Below are 24,779 nucleotides of genomic sequence, written 5' to 3' on the forward strand. Positions count from 1 at the left end.
GGTGCTGGAGTCTAGCCTAGTTTGGCACACCCCAGACCCAGTCCACACCCATGCCAAGAAAGACTACAGCCATGTCCAGACCAGATAACAGCCCCCACTCTGGCCACCATGCTTACCAGTGGGAACCATAACCCAGCTAGGGCAACCCTTAGCTCCCCAACCAGGCCTATTCTCAGTCACAGATCTAGTGTGTGCCAGTGGTTATTTTTATTCAGCCCGGCACAGTCCCTCAATCTATCTTGGCCCTTGCTTAGTCCAACTGGTCCCCAGTCCCAGCTCTCCTCTGTGGATGCAGCAACCTGTCCCTGCTCAGTCTGCTCTCATCCCTGGCTCATGCAAGCCAGTAGGTATGGCAGTCTAGCCCAGCAAGGCCTGCATTCCATACTGGTTTCTGAACTTGCCAGTGGGCTATGGTTTGCTCAGCCCTGCCCAGTCCAACCACTCCCAAAACCAACTCATACTCTTGCCAACGGATGGAGCTACCTTGCCCAGTCTGCCCTACACCCAGGCCTAAACCACGTGCTCATTAGCAGATGCTACGACCCACTAGAGGAGTTTCCCAGGCTCTCCCATTCAGCACACTCCCAGACGCAGATGCTTAGCCCTTACACAGCTTGGCTTGCCCTTCCAATCTGACCTCTGTATAAGTTGGTGCGGCTGAGCCAGCCCCACACCCTGTTATGGGGTGCTCATGCAGGTGTTGCAGGCTGGACCTCCCCCCCACCTTGTTCCCAGCCCCAGCATCGTTGAGCATGCTCAGACCATGATGGTGGTGGTGGCTGGAATCATGGTCCTGAGCATTCACAGAGGAATCAGATATCCGTCCCCAACATGGTCGCTGTGGACGAAGCAAATTCTTAGACCTCAGGCTTGGACAAGACATGAACCCTCCCCCCCAACCAGCAGCAGTAGATGGAGAGTTAGAATCCCCAGCAGGCAGACTGGCATGGCATGGGTTCTCCAAGCCACAGCCATGTGGCTGGGAGAGTATGTTTATTTTCTAGGGAGCTCTTTTACTGAGGTCTCCCAAATTTGGGCTGGTACTATGGCTTAACAGGCTAATCCTACATATTCAAATTCTAGCATCCCATATGGGGCCTGGTTCATTTCCCAGCAGCTCCACTTCCCATCCAGCTCCCTGCTTGTGGCCTGGGAAAGGAGTCGAGGATGGCCCAAAGCCTTGTGACCCTGCAGCAACGACAGAGACCAGAAGAAGTTCCTGGCTCCTGGCTCCGGATCGGCATAGCATCAGCTGTTGCGCTCACTTGGGGAGTGAATCATCAGATGGAAGATCTTCCTCTCTGTCTCTCCTCCTCTCTGTATATCTGACTTCGTAATAAAAATAAATAAATCTTAAAAAAAATAATAAAAAAAATAAAAACTAAGGCTTTTGTAGGTTAAGATATATATTAAAATATATACAAATTGTCCAGGCACTGTGGCATAGCAGGTACACCCAGAGATGGAAGATCTCTCTCTTTCTGTCTCGCTCCCTCTCTCTGTAACTTCGTTTTTTAAATAAATAAATCTAAATCTTAAAAAAAAAGTAAAAACATATCCAAGAATATTCAATGTTATCATTTGTAACACCAAAACCAAAAAAAAAAAAAAAACTACAAACCTAAACGTTCATAAATAAACCACCAGCTAAATAATCATGGTACATCCAAATACTGAATATTAAACAGAATGAGAAGGAATGAAACACAGACTTAAAGTTTTAAAATGAGCATGTTGTTAAATACCACATACATTTATGTAAAGAATATGCTAATTAAGGTGCACATAATAAATTCTTGTGTGTATACACAGACTGCCTGGAAGGCTGACCCAAGGCTGATCTCCAATAACAAAAGAGGAGAGCTATTTCTTTTTCTTGTAGTAGCACTGTCTACTGCTTAAACGTATATACAAAGACTGCAAACACAAAGACTAAAAACAATGAACATGACAACTACCAGAAGATGTGGCAAAAACAGTCATTAAAACATCATTACAACTGCAATTATTTTTCTATCTTCAAGGAATTCTCAAAACAATTTTTTTAATTCCCTCCTAAATTTTCATGATCACCAAAACTTGACCTGAAATTATGCCACTAACAAGTATGTAAATATCTTGAAAAATACTGAATATTCCATTTTCTTTCATGTTGTTTGGAAAACAGAAACACAGATTTAATAAACATACCAACACAAACCAACAAACAGAAGACAATGACCTGTGCTGCTAACAGGATAAGAGAATGCATAAAATGTTCTTGTTGGGGTGGGTGCTGTGGCATAGTTGGTAAGTCACCACATGCAGCATCAGCATCCCAAACGGGCACCAGGTTAAGTTCTGGCTCTCCACTTCTGATCCAGCTCCCTGTTAATATAATATGCCTGGGAAAGCACTGAAGGACAGCCCAAGTGCTTGGGTTCCTAAACCCACATGGATGACTCATTAGAAGCTCTGCTCCAGCTCCAGCCATTGTGGCCATTTGGAGAGTGAAACAGCAGACAGAATATCTGTTTTTCCCCTCTTTAACTCTTCCTTCGAAATTAATAAATAAATGTCAAAAGTGGGAGGATGTCCGTATCTACACGTGGTGATAGCATGCTATTTGTATGTGCTATTCATGTTACATGGGAATAACAGGAAAATGCAGGTATGGGCATTGTGGTATAGCAGCTTAAGCTGTCTCTTGGGTTACCACTATCCCTTATCGAGATACCAGCCATTTCAAGTTCCAGCACCACCTCAGCTTCTCATCATGCTTCCTGCGGACGCATCCTTCCCTGTTAATACTAATGTTTGGGCCCCTATAACCCACATGGAGACCCCAATGCAGCTTCTGGATCCTGCCTTTCATCTGACCCATAGGCATTTGGGGAGTGAACCAGCAGAGGAAAGAACAACTGATGTCTGTCTCTCTCACACACATATATTCTGCCTTTCAACACCTAAAAAACAGTAATAAAATATACTGTCCGATAAATACAATGGATCACCCAACAGTCATGAGTGTAACAGGGAAAATTATCACAACTGAAAATAAAAATTGTCTTAAAAGAATGTCAAGTTACCTCTATTAAGTGCTTCAGACAGATGCCCATCCCGCCAGATTGCTTGGTTAACTTTCCAAGCTGCTAATTTGCCCGTCTAACCTAAAAAAAAAAAAAAAAGAAGAAGAAAATTATAGGTTATCCTCCAAAAGAATCGGGATTAGACAGTCTTACGATAAGATAAAAATCACTATACCTCAATGTGTTAGCTAAATCAGCATATTTTTTCCATGATGCTGAGTTAAATAAAAATGAGTAGTAATTAGCAGTTCAACTGTAATAATCCATCAATACTAACTGATGCCATAAAAATAAGAAATGACTCAGGCAGGCACCTGTCTTTTTCCAACTTTTAGTTAAAGGATTAAGATTTCTTTAAAATCATAATAGTAACCCTGAATCATCTTAAACGTCTTGAAACTCGAAGGAAACACAAGTGTGCTTCATTAGAATCCCATGCTGACACGCTCTGTTACTCTAACAGTACTATTTCTTCCACAGGAACATTCCACTCAGCTCTAACAAATATAATAAAGCAATAATTTCAGATTATACAAAAATACAGGTATTACAAGGCTTCCAGAGTGAAAACATCTTAATAATGTTAAAACAGTCCACTGTCAGCCCCATGGCATAGCAAGCTAAGTCACCTCTTTCAAGCACCAACATCCCATGCGAACTCCAGTTCAAGTCCTGGCTACTCCACTTTTGATTCGGCTCCCCATTAGTGACCTGGAAAAGCAGTCGAAGATGGGCTAACTCCTTGGACTCCTGCACCCATAAGCGAGACCCAGCAGAAGCTCCTGGCTCCCTGCTCCCAGTTGGTCCAGTACTGGCCATTTTGGCCATTTGAAGTGTGAACTACAGGATGGAGAAAACTCCCTGTCACTCCCTCTCACTCTGTAAACTTGCCTTTCAAATATAAACAAATAACTACAGGTAAGCAATATGAATTTTTAAAAAATACTCCACTGATGCTTCAGTTAGGCTGTTCACTGCCTTTTAGTAGGGAGAAACACAGAAAACTAACACCCTATGCTCATATTTTAGCAATATTGGACATGGATAATTTTCTACATGTAACTGGGTTATTCTTCCCAGGTGCATGAAATGAGATAATAAAGTCTTAAACAACAGGTCAAATACGATCTTTATTCAGAAATAATAAAGTATTTATATAGTAACCATAACACATTTTGGGGGCTCAACAAATACCTTGCAAATCAATAAAAGTCATAACTGTAAAGCCAGCACAATGAAATGTTAAATCTGTAGAAAATAACCAACTACACCAACTCAAAGCTGTGTTACTATAACTTTATCAAGGGAGTACAAATAGCACAGTCCTTCTGACAAGCTAGAAGGGCTGCTGTCAGCCAATAATAGCTTTATTGCTGAACTAGTTACTAACAAAAAATAATCTATTTAAAAATAACATAGTATGAGACTGTAACTGCCTGTGTCAGACTTTGTGGCTCAGTATTCAAGGGCATACATATAACACAGAAAGTTAGTATTAAAAACATATGCCCATAACGATAACACTAAAAGGATATTTAAAGCTATAAAATTGGGCCCAGCGGCATGGCCTAGCAGCTAAAGTCCTCGCCTTGAACCCGCCGGGATCCCATATGGGCGCCGGTTCTAATCCTGGCAGTTCCAATCCCATCCAGCTCCCTGCTTGTGGCCTGGGAAAGCAGTTGAGGATGGCCCAAAGCTTTGGGACCCTGCACCCATGTGGGAGACCTGGAAAGAAGTTCCTGGATCCTGCCTTTGGATCAGCATAGCATCGGCCATTGTGGTCACTTGGGGAGTGAATCATCGGACAGATCTTCCTCTCTGTCTCTCCTCCTCTCTATATATCTGACTTTCCAATAAATAAATAAATCTTTTTAAAAAAAAGCTATAATATTATGCTATTGTGATAAACTTTATTAAAATAGAATAAAATAAAGCAAAACTATTTGTATTACACATTCATTGTTTCACATATTCTCTCTGTGTTTCAATATACTTTACTGTATTCAATGTTCAAGATTTTTAACAGACTTGCAGAAATAAAGTAGAGAAACAAAAACACAGGCCCAGCACAGTAGCCTAGCAGCTCAAGGCCTCGCCTTGTACACACCAGGATCCTATATGGGCGCTGGTTCGTATCCTGGGGGATCCACTTCCCATCCAGCTCCCCTGTTTGTGGCCTGGGAAAGCAGTCGAGGATGGCCCAAAGCCTTGGGACCCTGCACCCACGTGGGAGACCCGGAAGAAGCCTATGGGTTCCTGGCTTTGGATTGGCTCAGCTCCGGCTATTGCAGCCACTTGGGGAATGAGTCAGTGAACCCAGTATCTTTCTCTTTGTCTCTCCTCTTCTCTGCATATCTGACTTTCCAATAAAAATAAATTAATTTAAAAAGTAAACACCATGCAGTCTCTGTAGAAGAAAAGTCATCAAATTCTATATTTTAATTTCTATAGTGAGTCTCAAGGTTGACTTGCCATATCAGACAATTCAGATACTATTATCTTTCACCATATGACAGTATCTTCAGACTGGACAAATGTGTTTAAGTGTTACTATTCTACTGGAATCATTTTCAGAAAAAGCATAGTTACCTTTTTGCATCACTCTATCGAAAGCACTGAGTTAGGCTGTCACATATGACTATAACTACATATGTAAAAAGGGAAGGAAATCAAGACACTGAAGAAATAAAAGGAGACATCACATGTCTCACACTCACACACACAATACAAAATATAAATTTATAACTGTAAGTATTTTAGCATCTTTCTCATTACAACCTTTCCTCTATCGTGGAAACCCAAAATTTTCCACAAGCCATCTGCTATATAACCTCTCCTGTGAAACCCTGATTGATTTTCTACTGTCTATCAATTTCATTTCTTTTTCCAGTCTCTGTTCCTCTCTCTTGCACTCCTCCACCAAGAATGAAAAGAGAACCTATCAAGCCAGAAACTAAGACTTCTCAAGAACAAGGTCATCTGGACAACCAACCAAGTCAGGCAAGATCTTCCCCTTTCCTTGCCCCCAATCTCCCACTTAAGCAGTTAGTAAATAGTCCTGCTTGGAAATACACCGACTTGAATACCCGCTAGTTACAACTGGCACACAGCAAACCTTCGGGTTAAGAGATTCACAACCCACCTCCAGGTTCCACTTCCCACCCCTAGCTTTCCACCAAGTAGGACTGCAGGAGGCAGCAGTGATGACCACAGGAACAGGGATCCTGCCACACTTTCAAGAACTGGATTAAGTTCCTAGTTCCTACTTCAGCATCTCCCCAGTCCAGGATACTGCAGGCATCCGGGGAATAAACTGACAGATCGAGCAGTTTTACTCAACCCCACACTTGCTCACTCTCCCAAACAACAACAACAATTTTTTTTTCTTAAAGAATCACTTGCAAGGCTAGCACTGTGGCATAGTACCCAAAAGTCACTGCCTGCAATGCTGACATTCCATAGGGTCCCAGTTCAAACGCTGGACACTCCATTTCTAATCCAGCTCCCTGCTTTTGTCCCTAGGAAAAGTGTCAAGGAGTTGGGTCACTTGCACCCATGTGGGAGAGCAGGAAGACCGTCCTGACTTCAGATTTCACCCAACTCCAGCCATTGCAGCCATCTGAGCAGCAAACAAGCTGATGGAAAACCTCTCTCTTTTTTCTCTCAATGTCTCTCTCTCTCTAACTTTGCCTTGATTTATTTTATTTGAAAGGCAGAAAAACAAAAGACAGAGAGATGAAAGAGAGACATCTTCCATCTGCTGGTTCACTCCCCCAGTGGTCACAACAACCAGGACAAAGACAGCCTGGAGCCCGGACCCGCATGAGTGGCAGGAATCCAAACAGGAGCCACCATCTGCTGCATCCCAGGTAACTCAGCAGGAAGCTGGACTGGTCACGTGTAGCAGCTGGGACTTAAACCAGACACCGAATGATCAATGTACGATACAGGGCATCCCAGATGGTGACATTACGCTCATCACTATAAAATATACTTGAAAGTAGAGGCTTTATTATATGTGTGCTACCAAACAAGATGTATTTGTTTTTAAACCAAGAAATGTGGGTGCTAACAGAACCATAATAATAAATATAAGATGTTTTATATTATGCACTACAAATAAATACACTTATTTAATTTGCTGTCCTTACTAATTTTATTAACAATAGCATAGAAAGAAAATAACTAAAATGTTGGGGGGTGGGAGTTTGGGGGAGAAATCCCAGCCTATACAAAATTGTACCACATAATTCAAAATTCATAGTAAAAATATATTTTAAAAAAATAACCAAAATGTTTTTATGAAGACCACTAGCTACCAACCTGTTACTTAGCTCTGATACCCTGGCAATGGTCTAACTGTACTAACAGGTGGCCTGATTAAGCCAACACTTTTGTCACTAATTCAGTCAATAGTTCTGTTCATCTGATACAGACAAATACATTATCTTGAAGATTCCTAAAACATGCATAAAATACCATTATCTTTGGTCTAAAGGATTTATACTTAGGAGGAAATTTAAGCAACTTGTCATAAACAAATCAAAGAGCAGTTAGTTCTTCCTCTGCCACTTTCTCCAAGGACAAAGAAGCGGATCTTTGAATGTAGACTCCACATTTAAGAATGCAATGAACATTATATGCTTTAGACTTTGTTCAGTCGAATCCTTGAACTTTGTCAGCCCTAACTCAATGTAAATAACAAATCTATGAGACTTGTGCAGACTCAGCATCCTTAATATAAAAACTCAAAATCCAAAATGCTCCAAAATTCCAAATGTTCTGAGCATTGACATGACCACACAAGCAGAAAATTTCATCTTGACCTCAAGTGATGGTTCACAAACTACAGGAACATGGGGGAAAAAAAAACACTGTATACAATGACCTTCAAGTACATTGATAAACTGTATGTGAAATGCAAAATATAAGCATACTGTTTTAGTCTTAAATACCACCATCCCATTATTAAGGCCCCCATGGTGATATAATTGGTAAAGCTGCCACCTACAACACTAGCAGCCCATAGGAGCACAGGTGTGGGTCATGGCTACTCCATTTCCAGTTCAGCTCTGCTAGTGAGCCTGAGAGAGCAGCAGAGGAAGGCCCAGCCCTTGAGCTCCTACAGCCATGCAGAAAACCTGTATGAGGCTCCTGTCTCCAGCATGGCCCAGCCCCAGTCCCAGTCCCAGCCATTGTAGTCACTGAGGAGTGGGCCAGTCAGTGGATGAAGACTGACTCTCTCTCTCTCTCTTTCTCTCTCTCTCTCTCTGTGTGTGTGTGTGTCTGTTTCTGTCTTTCCCTCACTGATATTCAAATAAACAAATCAAAAAAGAAAATCTCATTGAGTATTTGCAAATATGTAAAACTCCAAAATCTAAAACACTTCTGGTTCTAAGCACTCTGGGTAAAATAATACTCCATCCTACACTATGTTTTTTTATTGCAACATTTTTTTAAATTATTATTATTATTTTATTGGAAAGGCGGATATACAGAGAGGAGAGACAGAGAGGAAGATCTTCCATCCGATAATTCACTCCCCAAGTGAGTGCAACGATAGATGCTATGCCGATCTGAAGCCAGGAGCCTCTTCCAGGTCTCCCACGTGGGTGCAGGGTCCCAAAGCTTTGGGCCATCCTCGACTGCTTTCCCAGGCCACAGGCAGGGAGCTGGATGGGAAGCAGGGCCGCCGGGATTAGAACTGGCGCCCATATGGGATCCCAGCATGCAAGGCGAGGACCTTTAACCACTGCACCACCGCGCCGGGCCTCACCCTATACTATTATTCACATTTTACAGATGGGAAATCAACAGAGTTACATAATTTATCACAGAACACATAGCCAGCAGAAGTGCTTAGTCCTCACAATGGTCCACATACGGTGGTTCTATCCCCATCACTATCATCACCACAACCTTCACCTTACTTTTTCTATATGCTCATCCCTGTCCATGCAACTCCTACCACAACCTAACCTTCCCATGTTTCGAGAATTTCCAGAATGTTCCAGTAAGTCATAGGGTCTATTGCACTGACTGTTCATCTGTCTAGAACACTCTTGCCACAGAGACCCTAAGTAAACTCCTTTCATACTTCAAACTTTTTGCTTAAATATCATCTTGTTTATGAGGTTTTTTTCCCAGCCACATCATTTAAAACTGCAAAGTAGGAGCTGGTGCTGCAGCTCAGTAGGTTATGCTGCTACCTGCAATACCAACATTCCCTATGGGAATGACCAATCTAGTCCCAGCTGGCCCATTTCATATGTAGTTCACTAATACACTACGGAAGACAGAAGACAGGCCAAGTATTTGAACCACTGACACGCAGGAGATCTGAGTGTTAAGTTCCTGGCTCCTGGATTCAGCCTGGCCCAGCTGCAACCCTTGTGTCCATTTGGGGAGTCAACCAGCAGATGAAAGCTCTCTTTTCTCTGCCTGCCTGTTTCCCTGTCTCTGTCTGCCTTTCAAATAAATAATTTCTTAAAAATAAATATATGAACAAAACTGCAACCTGGCCATACTCATCCAATCCCATCTTGAGCTATTAATACACTCTGTATTGTATTTACCACCTCTTAATGTTACACAATCTGCTTATTCATGATTGTTTTCTGCCCCAAATATACACAAGCATGAAAAAGGGCAAGAATTCTTGCCTATTTTGTTTACTGATCTGTCTTAATGGGTACCACACACATACTACACACTTAAAATTTTTAAATGTTCAAACAGAGCTAAAGTTTCCACCTAGGACATCAATCTCCAGATGCTTTAATGACCACATATTCTCCTTCAATTGTGGAACCACATTTAATGAAAGCAAGCCATACAGAAGACATCCCAGGATACACGAAGCTAATGAAATGACAGAACCCTGCATGAAAACCAGTCTATCCAGGCTTTGGCAACATTTCACCTGGAAATTTCCATCAAAAGGTTTGAAGGTCTTAGCATTCAAGAGTCCTAAACCTAGGATGTGGCTTTGGGTCCTTAGTTATGAAACACTGTGTCAAATGTACCCTGATACATGATAGTTCTTAGCAAAGTAAAGGGCAAGTTAATCTTCCCCAACTTTGTTCCCATCCTTTGTTTTAAGTACCGTTTGTTAAAAGCCACAAAATCTGCAAGTATTTACAATAACAACCAGGAATAATTACATTAATATTTTAAATACTTCACATACTTTATGTTCTGTGTATAGAAAAAAGACAACTTCCACTATTAGCATTTTCAAATTCTATCCTCCTTGTTATTTGCAAAATATACTAAGCCTATCAGCTTGTATTTTAATTTGAATTATTGCCTAGAAAAGCATTGCAGAAAAAGAATTTTCTTAACTGATGTAGCAAAATTCAGGGGGGGGGGGACAGGTGTTAAAAGAAAAACCCATAAAAACTCTGTCGGGGTGAATTCTGTGTTACAGCACACTAAGCCTCTATCTGTGGCACTGCATCCCATATACACCCTGCTTCAAGTTCCAGCTTCCTGTTAATGTGTCTGAGAAAGCAGCAGCAGAAGGCCCAAGTGCTTGGGTCCCTACAGCTACATAAGACATCCAGAAAAAGATCCTGGCTCCCTGGCTCCCTGGCTCCCCGGCTCCCCGGCTCCCGGCTCCTGGCTCCTGGCTCCTGGCTCCTGGCTCCGGCCCAGCTCCAGCCACTGCAGTCATTTGGAGAGAGAACCAGCAGAAGCAAGATTCTCTCTCTTTCTCTCTCTCTGACTCTTCTTGTATCTCTAAGTAACTCTTTCAAATGAATATTTAAATTTTAAAATCATGAATATGAATTTCTAAGAAATAAAAATTTAACTGATTTATAATTATTTAATTTTCTTTTGTACCTTAATGTTACTCCCAAACATGACTATTGCAAGAAAGCCATGGATAAAGAACATACTTCCAGATTATTTAAGGATATCTTTTTCAAAGTTTCATTGAAATGAGAAATGCTTTTAAATTTTTGGTAATTTATACCACTCTGATCATTTTTCAAATAAAAATGTTACCTCTGCCCTTTATGTTAAAATAAAAGCTCAAAGATTAAAAAGTTAAATGATAGCACGGTGGGCATTCTGGCAGACTAGGTTAGGCCGCCACTTGAGACACTCTCACCCCACACTAGCCTGTCTATCTGAGTCCTGGCTACCCCACTTCTAATCCAGCTTCCTGACAAAGCACCAAAGAGATAAGGTGTGTCAGGGCCCCATGGCTGTGGCATAGTGGATAAAGCCATCACTTACGAGACATCACCATCCCACATGGGCACCAGCTCAAGTCACAGCTGCGCTGTTTCTGACCCAGCTCCCTGCTGATGGCCTCAGAAAGCAGAGGCAGGTGGTTCGAGCGTCTGGGTCCCGGTACCCACACAAAAGATAGAGAAGCAATTCCTGGCTCAGCTCCAACTGTTGTGGCCATTTGGAGAGTGAACCCACAGATGGAAGATCTCTCTCTAGCTCTCCTTCTGTCTCTGTGACTCTGCCTTTCAAGAAAATAAATCTCTTTTAACCAATGAAAAAAGATGCAATAACACTTCTTAACAGCGAAGTGCCTGGATGAATAAAATAATGAACCAACAGGGTCTAACTGACATACACAGGCTACTGCACCTAACAAAGCACTCTTCCCCCTAACTCATGCAACATTCACCAAATCTAAAACAGAGAAGAACTGGAAAAATCACAGTATATTCTCTGACCATAATCAACTAAAGTTAGAAATCAATAACAGACACAAGAGAAGAATTAATAATAATAAAATAAGAAATCCATGGATCAAACTGTACATTTAAAGAACTTTTAAAAATGTACATTTTATGTGTACATGTGTGCATGAAGACAAAATTACATAACAAAACACAATGATGAGAAAAAAATGTTTAGCACTCAAGATTTATTTAGAAATAAGAAAATGTTTTGAGAAATTGGAAATAAAGAAAGGGGCAGGCAGGACATTCTCAACATGCCTGGGTTTTACACGAGTCCAGAGACTGCACCCTCTAGCTTGCTGCTGATGCAGGCCCTGGAGGGCCAAGGAACCGGCTCAAGGACGGAGCTCCTGAGCTCCCAGCTCCAAGCTTCAGCCTCAGCACAGGCTCGGCTGCAAGGAGCAGTGGGGAAATCCAACAGATGCGCTACAGAGACCAACATAGCTCTCTCTCTTTCTCCCTCTTTCTCACCACCCCCACAAACATTCCTTAATCATATTCAATAAAAAACAATACACACATTAAACCAATAACCTAATAATCTACCACAAGAAATCTTAAAACAAAATTTAAAAAATGACATGAACTCAGGCTTGGTGGCGTGACCTAACAGCTAAAGTCCTCGCCTGGAACACATCAGGATCCCATATGGATGCCAGTTCCGATACCAGCAGCTCCAATTCCCATCCAGCTCCCTGCTTGTGGCCTGGGAAAGCAGTTGAGGATGGCCCAAAGCCTTGGGGGTACCTGCACCCGTGTGGGAGACCTGGAAGAAGTTCCTGGATCCTGGCTTCGGATTGGCACAGCACAGTCCATTGTGGTCACTTGGGGAGTGAATCATCTGACAGATCTTTCTCTCTGTCTCTCCTCCTCTCTGTATATCTGACTTTCCAATAAAAATTTTAAAAATCTAAAAAAAAAAAAAAAAAAGATATGTACTCAAGCCAAGCATAAAGTCACAATAAAGAACAGAAATCAACAAAATAAAAAATAGGAAGCTGAAAAATAAAAATGAAGATCAGTAAAAGCCATATAAAACCAATAATAAGAGACCCAAATAATACTTGAAATGAAACAGAGTCTATCAGTACTAATCCTATAACAAATCACAAAGAGAATAAGGCAATACTATTAGCAACTTAAAACTGCTCAAAACCATACTATCAAAACACAATCAACATTCAACAGACAATATAAATAGCTTTCTAACCACCAAAGGAAAATCAAAAACCTCCCCAAAAAGAAGCATCCAGGCTCAGATGAATTCCACTAAATAGTTATTGGGGAATCAACAACAAGTGTTCATAAACTCTTCCAAATTTTCCCCAAAAATGGAGATAGGTTGCTCATTTCCCCACTCAGTCTATCAGGTCACTATCACTGAGTCCAAAAGGAGACAAAGACATCCCAAGTGGAGAAAACAACAACCAGCTAGTGTATCCCATGAACACAGATGCAAAGATCCTCAACAAAATGACTGCAAACCACATCCGTCCCCACATAAAAATGATGATACAACATGGCCAGTAGAATTTACCTAAAGAACCTGGAGTTGGCTTATTACCTCAAAATCAGACACACCACATCAAAAGAACAAAGGACAATCTTTTTTTCTGGCAGAGCACCTCAATAAATGAAGAAAAAACATGTGAGATATCTAACGCCCTTACCTCAAAAACAAGTTACAGGAAGAACTTTCCTCAACCTAGGGAAGGCCACCTTTGAAAAGTCAAGAGCCAGCAACTTACTATGCTGAAGCACTGAATGTTTCTTCCCAAGGGGAAAAAAAAGTCTGCCTACACAACTTATACTTAACATGTTGATGCCCGGTGTGGGTCTCAGGAGGACGGGGCGTCTCAAGCCTGGATCCCAGACAACAGCCACCATGTGCACGTGGTGAGCTGTCCCCGGGCAGCCAGTGCACCATTTGGTGCCAGGCTGTGCCTACTGGCCACCTGACAGGGACCTCTGGGATTTTGGTTCTTTCTGCTTAGTTAACTCCAAGTTGAACCCATTGTGCTTCTAGGACGTTAAGCATTTGTAAAGATTCCCATTGACAGTAACTCTTCCTTTGTAAAACTTGTAATCACTGAACAATGCTGACCACCAAATACCAGTCCATGCAGAAGCTATGGCCTGGGGCTTGTCCTGCATAATCATATCATGTTACGTGACATGATGATGGATCAGAAGGGTCACATTAAGCAAGCCATGACATTAACTAGCATTCAAGAACCATAACCGGGGGAAAATTCTGTGAGGGATGTGTGGGCCACACCCTGTGGAAATTCTAGCCCCACTGGTTAGCTCAAGTGTTGGGGTGGTGATGGACAATGCTAGGTGTGACCAAGGAGCCTGCCATCACTCACAGGTAAAGGAACCCCCAATAATCTGGACTGGTCAGGGCAGCAGCACCCAAATGTGCATCCTGAACAGGGTGTGGGGTGGGCCGGGCTGCAACGTTCACCAGCTCATACAAGGCTAAATGGAAGGCCAGTCTGCGCAGGGCACTGGCCTAAACCCAATGGCATGTATGAGAACTGGGTCTGGGAGTGGATTAAGTGGAGGAACTTGGGAAACGCCTCTGGAGAGTCTTAGCTCCTGCTGGTGAACATGTGGTCCAGACCTGGGGGTCAGACAAGCTGGGCAAAGTAGCTCCAACAGCTGGCAAATGTGTCAATTGGTAATGGAACGGGATGTACTGGGCAGGACTGAGCAAACCTTAGCCCACAAGCAAAACTAGAGACCAGGACGGAGCACAGGTCACGCCAAGATAGGCTCTTGCACCTATTCATTTGTGTGAGCCAGGAACGCTAAGCCACAGTGCCTAAGGCAGAGGTCAGGGTAGGTGAGGGGCTGTGCTAAGCTGAGTCAGAGCAACCACTGGCATGCATGTGATCTGTGACTGGGAACAGGCCCAGTAGGGAAGCTAAGGGGACAACCCTAGCTGGGTTGAGGTTGCCACCAAGGGGCGTGGGACCTGGAATGGGGGCTGCGTTCTGATCTGGAAACGGTTGTAGTCTCCCTTGGCACAAGTATGGACTGGGATTGGATGCACCGAACTGGGCCAGACCCTAACACCCTCTGGTGTCCTGGAGGACCAGGATAGATGTGCGATGGACTTGGCAAGGTCTCAAACCCCTACAGACCCATGTGTGAGCCATACGTGCGAAAGGATGAGCCATGGCTGGGCTGAAACATCCAACAGCAAGAACCAGTTTGGGTTGAAGGCCAGTCAGGAAAAGCCACTGTTTCTGCTATGACAGGAGGTAGACTGAGTAGGGCTGGCTCATGGACCCACTGGTAAGTGTGAAACCTGGCATTGGGAGAGTTTCTAATGGAGGAGCCTGGGCAACTCCTCTGGCAGGAGACAGACCCGGCAGGTAAGCACAAGAAACATGATAGGAAATAGCCCAGAACAGGCCATGGAAAGTTACCCACTGGCATTCAATTGGCAAGGGTTGGGGGAAGACCAAGCTGAATCTGTCCACATCATCCACTGGCAAGTCCAAGCACCAGAACAGTGTGGGTTGAGCCAGGTTCGGTCACAACAAAGACTAGTGCACAATACGGAATGCCAAGGTGAGGTTGCCAGTACCGGAAGGGACCACAGAGCCCAAACAGCAAGCGTGAGAACAAGGAAAGGTGGGGGCAGAGCCAGCAGGGGAATAAGGGAGGGTTCTTTTGCTGGAGGGCCTGGGCTGGGATGGGGGCAGACCACACTAGGCAGGGCCACAACACCTGTGCGCATGCCAGATGTGGACTAGATCAGGGAAAAAAGCCAGGCTGGGCTGATTGTTCCTACTGGTGCAAGCTACAATTTCAGTGGGTGAGGGTTGTTTGGGCTTAGCCACAGCATCAGCTGGCAGAAGCTGGCACTGGGGGCTAGTTCTGTCAATTCAAACCACAGAACTACCTGGGGAGTGTATAATCTGGGAGTGGGAGTGGCCTGGGAGGGAAATAGTGGGCTCATCCCTCTTGGGTTACCACTCCCATGGGAGGGCACGAAAACTAGGAGAGCAGCTGGGGTGGAATGGGGTGTGGGACAGACTGGACTACTGCTACACATACTGGCAAACCAGGGTAGGGGGCGGGCCTGGTGGGGTTATTGTGGGTCGCTCCAACTAGTCTGCAGCTCCCACTGGTTTATGCAAGGGCCAAGTATATGCTGGGCAGAACCAAGCTGGACGGCAACACCCAATGGTTCCAGTGGATGATAGGAGTGAAAACAGAACCAACCCAGCAATTGTAACCACCAGCTGATCAGGACAATGGACTGAGCCGGGCCTGAACTTGCTAGCACATGTAAGAATCTGGTTTGAGAACACCTCAGACAAAGTTTCTTTGGAGATCTCCCCAATCAAAATGCTGGACTGGACTCAACCCTAACCAAGAAAAGAGAGAAGACAGAACAGGTCAACCAACCATCTCAGCTATGATGGACTACGCCAATCAGTGGATTCGTCAAGGACCTCATACTACTTGGAGTGGCAAGATTGGCAGCGATTCATAACTGTTGAAATATCAAAACCACTTGGGCAAGAACCTCAGAGCATACCCTACACCTGGGACCTGGGGAGGGTGGGAAATTGGGTGGGCCTTCTCCCTTAATATCCCCCTTTAAACATGAATGAAACAATATGGAAAAAAATACTAATTTTACCCACTTTCCTGTAGCCCTTGAACCTTTTTACCCCAATTAACTATGTAAAGATTGTGAAACTATAAATAAAATAAAATAAAATAAAATAAAATAAAATAAGCAGAACCTAAAAAAAAAAAATGTTGATGCCCTACTAAGGTAAATCGGGAAAGAACATCAAAGACATTAAAGGCAAAAGGAACAACTATCACTTTTAAGCAGTTCCCTTATGTATACACAGAAAAGCCTAAAGAACAGTTTTAAAACCCACTACAATAAACAAGTTCAGTAAATGTGCACACTACAAAAGTACTTTAAAAAATCAGTTATATTAATAAAAACAAGCAAAAAAATCCAAAAATGAAATAAACAGCATAATTTATAAAACCTTCAAAGGGACGCCGAGAGGACTCGGCGCAGTAGCCTAGTGACTAAAGTCCTCACCTTGCATGCACTAGGATCCCATATGGGGGCTGGTTACTGTCCCTGTGCCTCCGCTTCCCATCCAGCTCCCTGCCTGTGGCCTAGGAAAGTAATTGAGGACGGCCTAACACCTTAGAACCCTGTACTTAAATAGGAGACATGAAAGAAACTTGTGGCTTCTGGCTTTGGATTGGCTCAGCTCTCAACACTGCTACCACTGGGGAGTGAACCAGCAAATGTGAAGTCTATCTTTCTATCTCTCCTTCTCTCCGTAAATCTGACTTCCCAATAAAATAAATAAATAAATCTTTCAAAAACAAAACTTCAAAAAAGAGTATTTAGCAATAAAGCTGCAAAAAAGCATGTTCATGTACTGAAAATTTAAAAACTATCACTGAAGGAAATCAACAACAACCCAAACAGATAACTGTCACTCGCTGATCAGAAAACTTAATATTGTTAGGACAGAAACAGGGTGGTTGCCTGTGGCACTGGCATCCCATACGGGTCCCATTTTGAGACCCAGCTGGTCTACTTCCAATCAAAATCCCTACTGATATGCCTAGAAAAGCAATGGAGGAAGGCCCAAGTCTTTGGGACCTACACTGATATAGGAGAACCAGGTAAACTCCTGGCTCCTGGCTCCCAATAGGCACAACTCTAGCCTGTGTAGTCACTTGCTAAGTGAACCAGCCAATGAAAGATTTCTGTATCTCTCTATCTCTCATTCTAAATAAGCTTTTCAAGCAAATAACAAATATTTTTTTAAAAGACAAAGATATTTCATTTAATTAATCTTCTCACAAATATCATAATACCAGTGTCTCTTTTTTTTCTTTCGCAAAAGTGAAAAAATTCATATGGTATTACACAGACCAAAAAAACCCAAAACAATTAAAGGACCCAGCATGGTAGCCTCTCCTTGCATACCAGGGATCCCATATGGGCACCAGTTCGTATCCTGGATGCTCTACTTCCCATCCAGCTTCCTGCTTGTGGCCTGGGAAAGTAGCTGAGGATGGCCCAAGGCATTGGGACCCTGCACCCGCGTGGGAGACCTAGAAGCTCCTGGATCCTAGCTTCGGATGGGAGCTCAGCTCTGGCTGTTGCGGCCGCTTGAGGAGTGAACCAGCGGAGGGAGTAATTTCCTGTCTTTTCTTCAATCTGTAAAAATCTGACTTTCCAATAAAAATAAGTAGTTAGCTTTAAAAAGTCAGAGGATGTACACTTTCAAAAGCTAATCCCTAAAGACAGAATGGTGTCCTAGCAGGTAACCTGTCCCTGCCGCAGCAGCATCTCACATTGGTACCAATCCACATCTCAGCTGCCCACTCCCATCCCAGCTCCCTGCTTATGCCCTGGCAAAGTCCTTGGGCCCCTGCACCCATGTGGGAGACCTAGAAGAAATTTTTGGCAACTGGTTTTGGATCAGCTCCAGCTATTGGGGCCATCTGGGGACTGAACCAGTGGATAGAAGATCTTTCCCTCTTTCTTTCTCCTTGTAACTCTACCTTAAAAAAAAAACTTAATAACTACTATAACCAAGATGTATTACTGGCATAAAAATAAGCACATAGATCAGAGAATAAAACAATCCAAAAATAAACACCTACATTTAAAGTTAACTTTTTTTTTTTTTTAGCAGACAGCCAAGCAAGACAATAGGAGAAAGCCTTTTCAGCAAAGGTGTTGGAACTAAATGGTTTCTATCCGCATGTAAAATAATTCTTTGGACTCCTTCATTAGTATGCACCAAAGTCCACTCTAAAAGTAAAGACTTAAATGTAAAAAATTAAAGCCATAAAATTCGCAAAACTTAGGAATAAATCTTTGTAATCTTGGACAAGGCAAAGCCTTCTTAGATGTGACTCCAAAAGCATAAGCATGGGGAAAAAAGGGTGTGGTAGTCAAGTCATCAAAACTTAGAGTGGGGCCCAGTGCGATGGTGCAGTGGTTAAGGTCCTCGCCTTGCACGCCCGGGATCCCATATGGGCGCCGGTTCTAATCCCGGCAGCACTGCTTCCCTTCCAGCTCCCTGCCTGTGGCCTGGGAAAGCAGTGGAGGATGGCCCAAAGCCTTGGGACCCTGCACCCGCGTGGGAGACCCGGAAGAGGCTCCTGGCTTCGGATCAGCATAGCATCAGCCATTGCGCTCACTTAGAGAGTGAATCACTGGACAGAAGATCTTCCTCTCTGTCTCTCCTCTCTGTATATCTGCCTTTCCAATAAAAATAAAATAAATCTTAGAAAAAAAAAAGAGTGGCTGAAATAATATCAGTAAGAATTAACAAGGCAAGATATCTGTAGACTTACAACTACACAATACCAATGAAAGAAAAAAAATATGGGCTATCATTGTGGCACAATGAGTTAAACCTCAGCTTGCAACAACAGCTTCCCATACCACAGTGTTGATTCTAGACCAGCTGCTCTGCTTCCAATCCAGGTGCTTGCTAATGCACTGCAATGGATGATGGTCCACATGCTCGGACCTCTGCCACCCCCATGGCAGACCCAGATGGAATCACTGGCTCCTGGCCCAGGGAGAGCTGCTGTGATAATTGGGGGAGTGATGAAAGATCTCTGTCACTTGGCCTTTCAAATAAATCTTTCACTTTAAAAATAACACAAAAAGACTAAATAGTACTCAGAGTGGATAGATTCAATGCAATGTCTGTTAAAATCCAAATGGTGAGGCCCACACCTTGGCATAGCACACAAAGCTGCCATATGCAGCGCAGACACGGACACAAGCAGCAATTTAGGTCCCAGCCACTCTATTTCTGATCCAGCTCCCTGATAATGAACCCTGCTTCAGACTGGCTCAGCTCCAGTCACTGCAGCCATTTGGGGAGTGAACCAGCAGATGGAGGCTCTTTCCCTCTCTGTCTTTCCTTCCCCTAATAAATTAGTAAATCTGCGGGGCAAAGCTGTTGCACACATTGGAGAGAGCCAGAATGGGGGAGGGGGAGGAGGCTGTCTGCTAGGCCACAGTATCCAGCAATAATCTCCAGAACCGAGGCCCAGCAACATCAGGCTGGGCAGCAGCACCGAATGGCACACGTGAGATCCAGGGCTGGGAGCAGGTCTGGTAGGGGAACTTGTGGAACTCACATGCTAGGCTACAGTATCTTCTGGTGAGAACAAGAGCCAGAGTTGGGGGCACACCAGACCAGCTGGGCTACAGCACCTACGCATATGTCTGAGCCAGGTCTGGGGAGAATGGGCAAAGTCAGTCCACAGCACACACTAGCACAAGTGAGAGCCAGGACCGGATACAGAAGAGGCCAAGTAGGTCCACAACACCTGCCAGTTCACATGAGGGCTAGGGGTGTGCCAGTCTGGGCAAGGCTGTTGCACCCACTGGTGACAGGTGGGCTGCACCAATTCAGGCTGTAGATTCTGCTTGTAAACGCCGAGACTGGGGGTGGGCCATCACAGGCACCCACTAGCACACATAAGACCAAGGGCTGGGACAAAGTTCAGTAGGGGAACCGCTGGGACTCCTTTGCTGGGCCACTGCTTCCATGGGTGAGAGTCAAAGTTGGAACCGGAAGCAGGCTAAGCTGAGCTACGCTGCCACACCCATTGGCAAGTACTAGGACTGAGTGTGAGTCAGGTCAGGATGGCCCCAGTAACCCTTAGCAGGCATAAGACCCAGGGCTGGGGGAACTAAGACCCAGGGCAGGGCTCTCCCCTTCTGGACTGCACCTATTGTTGGTGAACAAAACAAGCAGGGCTGGAGTGGGGCAGCTAGACAGGGCAGCAGCACCTGTAAGCATAGGTGAGGTTAGGCTGAGCTAAGCTGAAGCACCCATGGGTGTATACAAGAGCCAAATGGGATGCAAGACACAACAAATTAGGTCGAAGCATAGGCTGGCGTATGCAAAACCAGGACACTGGGAGCAGGTTTGGTGGGGGTTATTGGGGTCACCCTGATCAGGCCACAGCACACATATGGGGCCAGGATGAAACTGTGGCTGCTTCCATCAGTACGTGCACTGGCTGGTACAGGTGACAGACAACCTGACCCTGCACTAACTTGTACACATAAAACTATGAGGTCAGTCGCAGCAAGGTTTTTTGGAGGACTCACTAATTGGACCAATGGACTCAGACCCCGGCCAGAGAAAATCACAATTTATGTGGAATCTGACCTTAGGTCTCTGCAGTTGCTGATGCCTGTGCAGTAGACAGCATGCCTAGATACACACAAGGGACATGACGGCCAGCTCCTCTGGGTCAGCAGAGAATGTCAAGTGCCTCATCAGAGGATAGAAAGCAGAGCAGGTTGACCACTCTCCTGCTCAAGCTTTGCAACATGCTCCTGAGCTTGTGGATGCACTAAGGTGGATCTGGTCAGCTAATAGACCTTGGAAAGGATTTTCTCAACCCTGGAGCAACAAAACCAACAACTGTCTCAGAACTATCCATACCATTCAAGTAACATCCCTTGGAACACTCCTCCCCACATTACCAAAGGACCCTCCCCCATCGCGAGTGCTGATGTAGTTTGACAGCAAGGAGTGGCCCCTTGCCCCTCCTCCTCATTCCCTTAGGACGCAGGGTAATAAAACATTTATCCAACCCACCTCCTCTCTACCTCAAAACTCCCCACCTGAATTAAAGACCCACATGGGTGTACATCCCTCTTAACGATGTAAACAGTATTTAAAAGAAAAGTTTAAATTTAAAAATAAAAAAGGACTAGTACACCAGGTCAAACTACAAGGCTTATGCAAAGAAACTACCACAACCAGTTCAGTGAAAAGGCAACCTATGGAACAGAAAACGCTATTTGCAAAACACAATTGATAAGTGACTCACATCAAAATATAGAAGCTACTCCTACAACTCAATAGCAAAAAAGGAAAACACTACAATCTGATTTAGAAACAGGCAAAGGGTTAATCTTTGGCACGGTAGTTACACAGATTCCAGGAAGATCCACATCCCACATCCAAGTGCTTGAGTTCAAGCTCCACTCCACTTATGATTCCAGGCTCCTACTAAGCTGCACACAGCAGGTGACAGCTGATGGCTCAAACTCCCAGGTCCCTGCCATCCATCACATGAGATAGAGACTCGTGATGGTGCAGCTGCAGGTTCCTACTTTCCTCCTGACTCAGCCCCACAGTTGCAGACATTTGAAGAGTGAAGCACCAGATGGAAATACAGGTTCTCCCTTAACCCCTCTCCACAATACATACACACTTTCAAACAAATATATTTTTTAAATTGTTAAAGGAACTTTTTAAAAGATTTATTTTTACTTAAAGAATTACTGAGAGATAGAGATTTATTTATTTTTATTTGAGGGTCAGAATTACTGAGAGAGAGAGAGAGAGAGAGAGAGAGAGAGAGAGAGAGAGAGAGAGAGAGAGAAAGAGGAGAGACAGAGAAACTAATTTTCAATCTACTGGTTCACTACCCAAATAGCCACAATAGCCAGAACTGAGCTGATCCAAAGCCAGAAGGCTTTTCCAGATCTCCCACGTGAGTCCGGGAGACCCAGGACTCAAACCATCTTCCACTGCTTTCCCAGGCCATTAGTAGGGAGTTGGACCAGAAGTAGAGCATCTGTACAAGAACTGGTGCCAGATTATCGGTGGAAGATAGCCTACACTCTAGCACTGGTCCTGGCATAAGATCTGAATAAACATTTCTCCAAAGACAATTTATAAATGGCCAATGAGAGTATCTAAGAAGATGCTAAGCATTCCTAAGCATCCAGGAAATGCAACTCAATCGTAACAGGTCATGACCTCACACCTGTTGGGTTGTCCATTAAAAAAATAATATTGTCAAAGATATGAAAAGAATTGAAAACCTTGTATACTGCATTACTGGTGGCAATGTAACATGATGCAACCACCAAGCAACTTTTGTAGGCTTCTTAAAAGACGAAAGCAAGAACTACAATATATTCCAGCAAATCTACTCTGGGTATTCAGCCATAGAAAACAAACTCTGTAATATTCAATCACATGGATAAACCTTGATAACATTATGTTAAGCAAAGTGAGTCCATCACAGAGGTTCAAAGTTCTATGGTCCTACTGATTCGAGGTCTCTAAGGAGTCCCTCAGAGAAGGACAAAGAGGGATGGCAGTTGCTAGGAGCTGGGGAAAGGCAGAAGCAGAGAGCTGCTGCTATTCAGGAACCAAGTTTGAATCACACAAAATGAAAAAGGAGATCTGCTGACTAACAATGCAAGTTAAAAACACTGTACTGAGCACTGAAAATTTTAAGAGGAACAGGCATTTAGCCACATCCCGTGAGTACCTGAGTTGAATTTCCAGTGTCAGCTCTTGACTCCAGCTTCCTGCCCATGCAGACCCAAATTGAGTTATCCAAATTGAGTTCCAGGCTCCCAGCTTCAGCCTCAGCCTAGCTTAGCCACCACAGGCATCTGAGGAATAAACCAACACATTAGAGCACCTTCTGTATACCTGGTGAGCTGCCATTCTATTTCTCCATCCCCCCATCTCAAATACAAATTCTTAAAAACACATGTTTCTAACATACATTTTTTTTTAAAGGCAGATCATATACTTTTGCAACTATTTAACAAACTAAACTGCGGGGCCTAGCATAGCGGCTAAAGTCCTCGTCTTAAATGTGCAAGGATCCTATATGGGTACCGGTTATACTCCCAGTGGCCCCGCTTCCCATCCAGCTCCCTGCTTGTGGCCTAGGAAATTAGTCAAGGATGGCCCAAAACCTTGGAACTCTGCAACTGCATGGGAGACCCAGAGGCAGCTCCTGGCTCCTGGCTCCTGGCTTCGGATTGGCTCAGTTCCAGCCATTGCGGCCACTTGGGGAGTGAACCATTGGATGGAAGATCTTTCTCTCTGTATCTCCTGCTCTCTGTATATCTGCCTTTCCAATAAAATGAATAAATAAATCTTAAAAAAAATAAACTGTGGGGCGTGGCATGGGTACCAGCATCGCATACAGGCACCAGTTCCAATCCCAGCAATTCCACATCTGATCCAGCTCCCTGCTAATGGCCTGAGAAAGCAGTGGAAGATGGTTCAAGTCCTTGGATTCCAGCACCCATGTGAGAGACCCATTAGAGGTTTCTGGCTACAGGGTTCAAAACATCTCAGCTCCAGCCACTGAGGCCAGTTGGGGATGTGCACTACTCCCAGGCGAAGTGTATCCAGAACAAGCCCACACCTTTGGGCTTTTTATGAAGCCTGCTTACAGAGATGAGCGGCCTCCATCAGATGCTGGTAAGCCGCTGAACCTTCAGCATCCCTCCCCAGGCCAAGAGGTAAGCCTGCAAGCTCCTACCACCTAGCCACACAATCACTTCCCCCTGCAACCAGCTCCCTTCCTAGCACTAACTGCTCAAGGCAGAGCAGTCATGGCTAGCGATGTTTGCGAACAGCATTGGCTTTTCATCTACTTCAGTGCTTCCAAAATAAAAGGTAGGTCAAACTACAGGAAAGCAATTTTATTAACATATTAACAGCAGTCCTTCTTGTTGATTTTCTTTTTTCTAATATGCATTTTTGGTTTCTTCCATAAAGTTTTTTAAAGATTTATTTGAAATGCCGAGTAACAGAGAGAGTTTTTCCATGCACTGGTTCCTTCTCCAGATGGCTTCATGGCCGGGGCTGAGCCAGACCAAAACCAGGAGCATCAGCAGGGTCTCCCGACCTGGGTGGTAAGGGTCCAAATACCTGGGCCATCTTCCACTGCTTTTCCAAGACCAGTAGCAGGGGAATGGATTGGAAGGAGGGCAACTATAGCATGAATCAGCACCCACAAGGGACACCTGTCACAGGCAACAACTTCACCTGCTATACTACAACACTAGCCCCTACAAACTTTTTTTTAACACACTTTTTATTTGAGGAAAGACTGACAAAGGAAGATATCTTCCATCTGCTAGTTCATTCCCCAAACTTCCCCAATAGCCAAGGCAGCC

At 44.0% G+C, this 24,779-nt stretch overlaps 1 protein-coding gene across 7 annotated transcripts in view; it reads right to left on the bottom strand.

The window, feature by feature from the left end:
- The window catches only part of LOC121171225 (zinc finger protein 148), a 166,528-nt gene that overhangs the window by 115,058 nt on the left and 26,691 nt on the right, over positions 1-24,779 (bottom strand). For all 7 annotated transcript variants that reach the window (XM_041002837.1, XM_041002835.1, XM_041002834.1 and 4 more), the window contains exon 2: positions 3,069-3,149. The gene's annotated coding sequence lies outside the window, so the exon portion shown is untranslated. The remainder of the gene's footprint in view (positions 1-3,068; positions 3,150-24,779) is intronic.

This window comes from Ochotona curzoniae, unplaced genomic scaffold (assembly GCF_017591425.1).
Source record: "Ochotona curzoniae isolate NIBS_2020 unplaced genomic scaffold, NIBS_Ocur_1.0 scaffold_2587, whole genome shotgun sequence".
NCBI lineage: Eukaryota > Metazoa > Chordata > Mammalia > Lagomorpha > Ochotonidae > Ochotona > Ochotona curzoniae.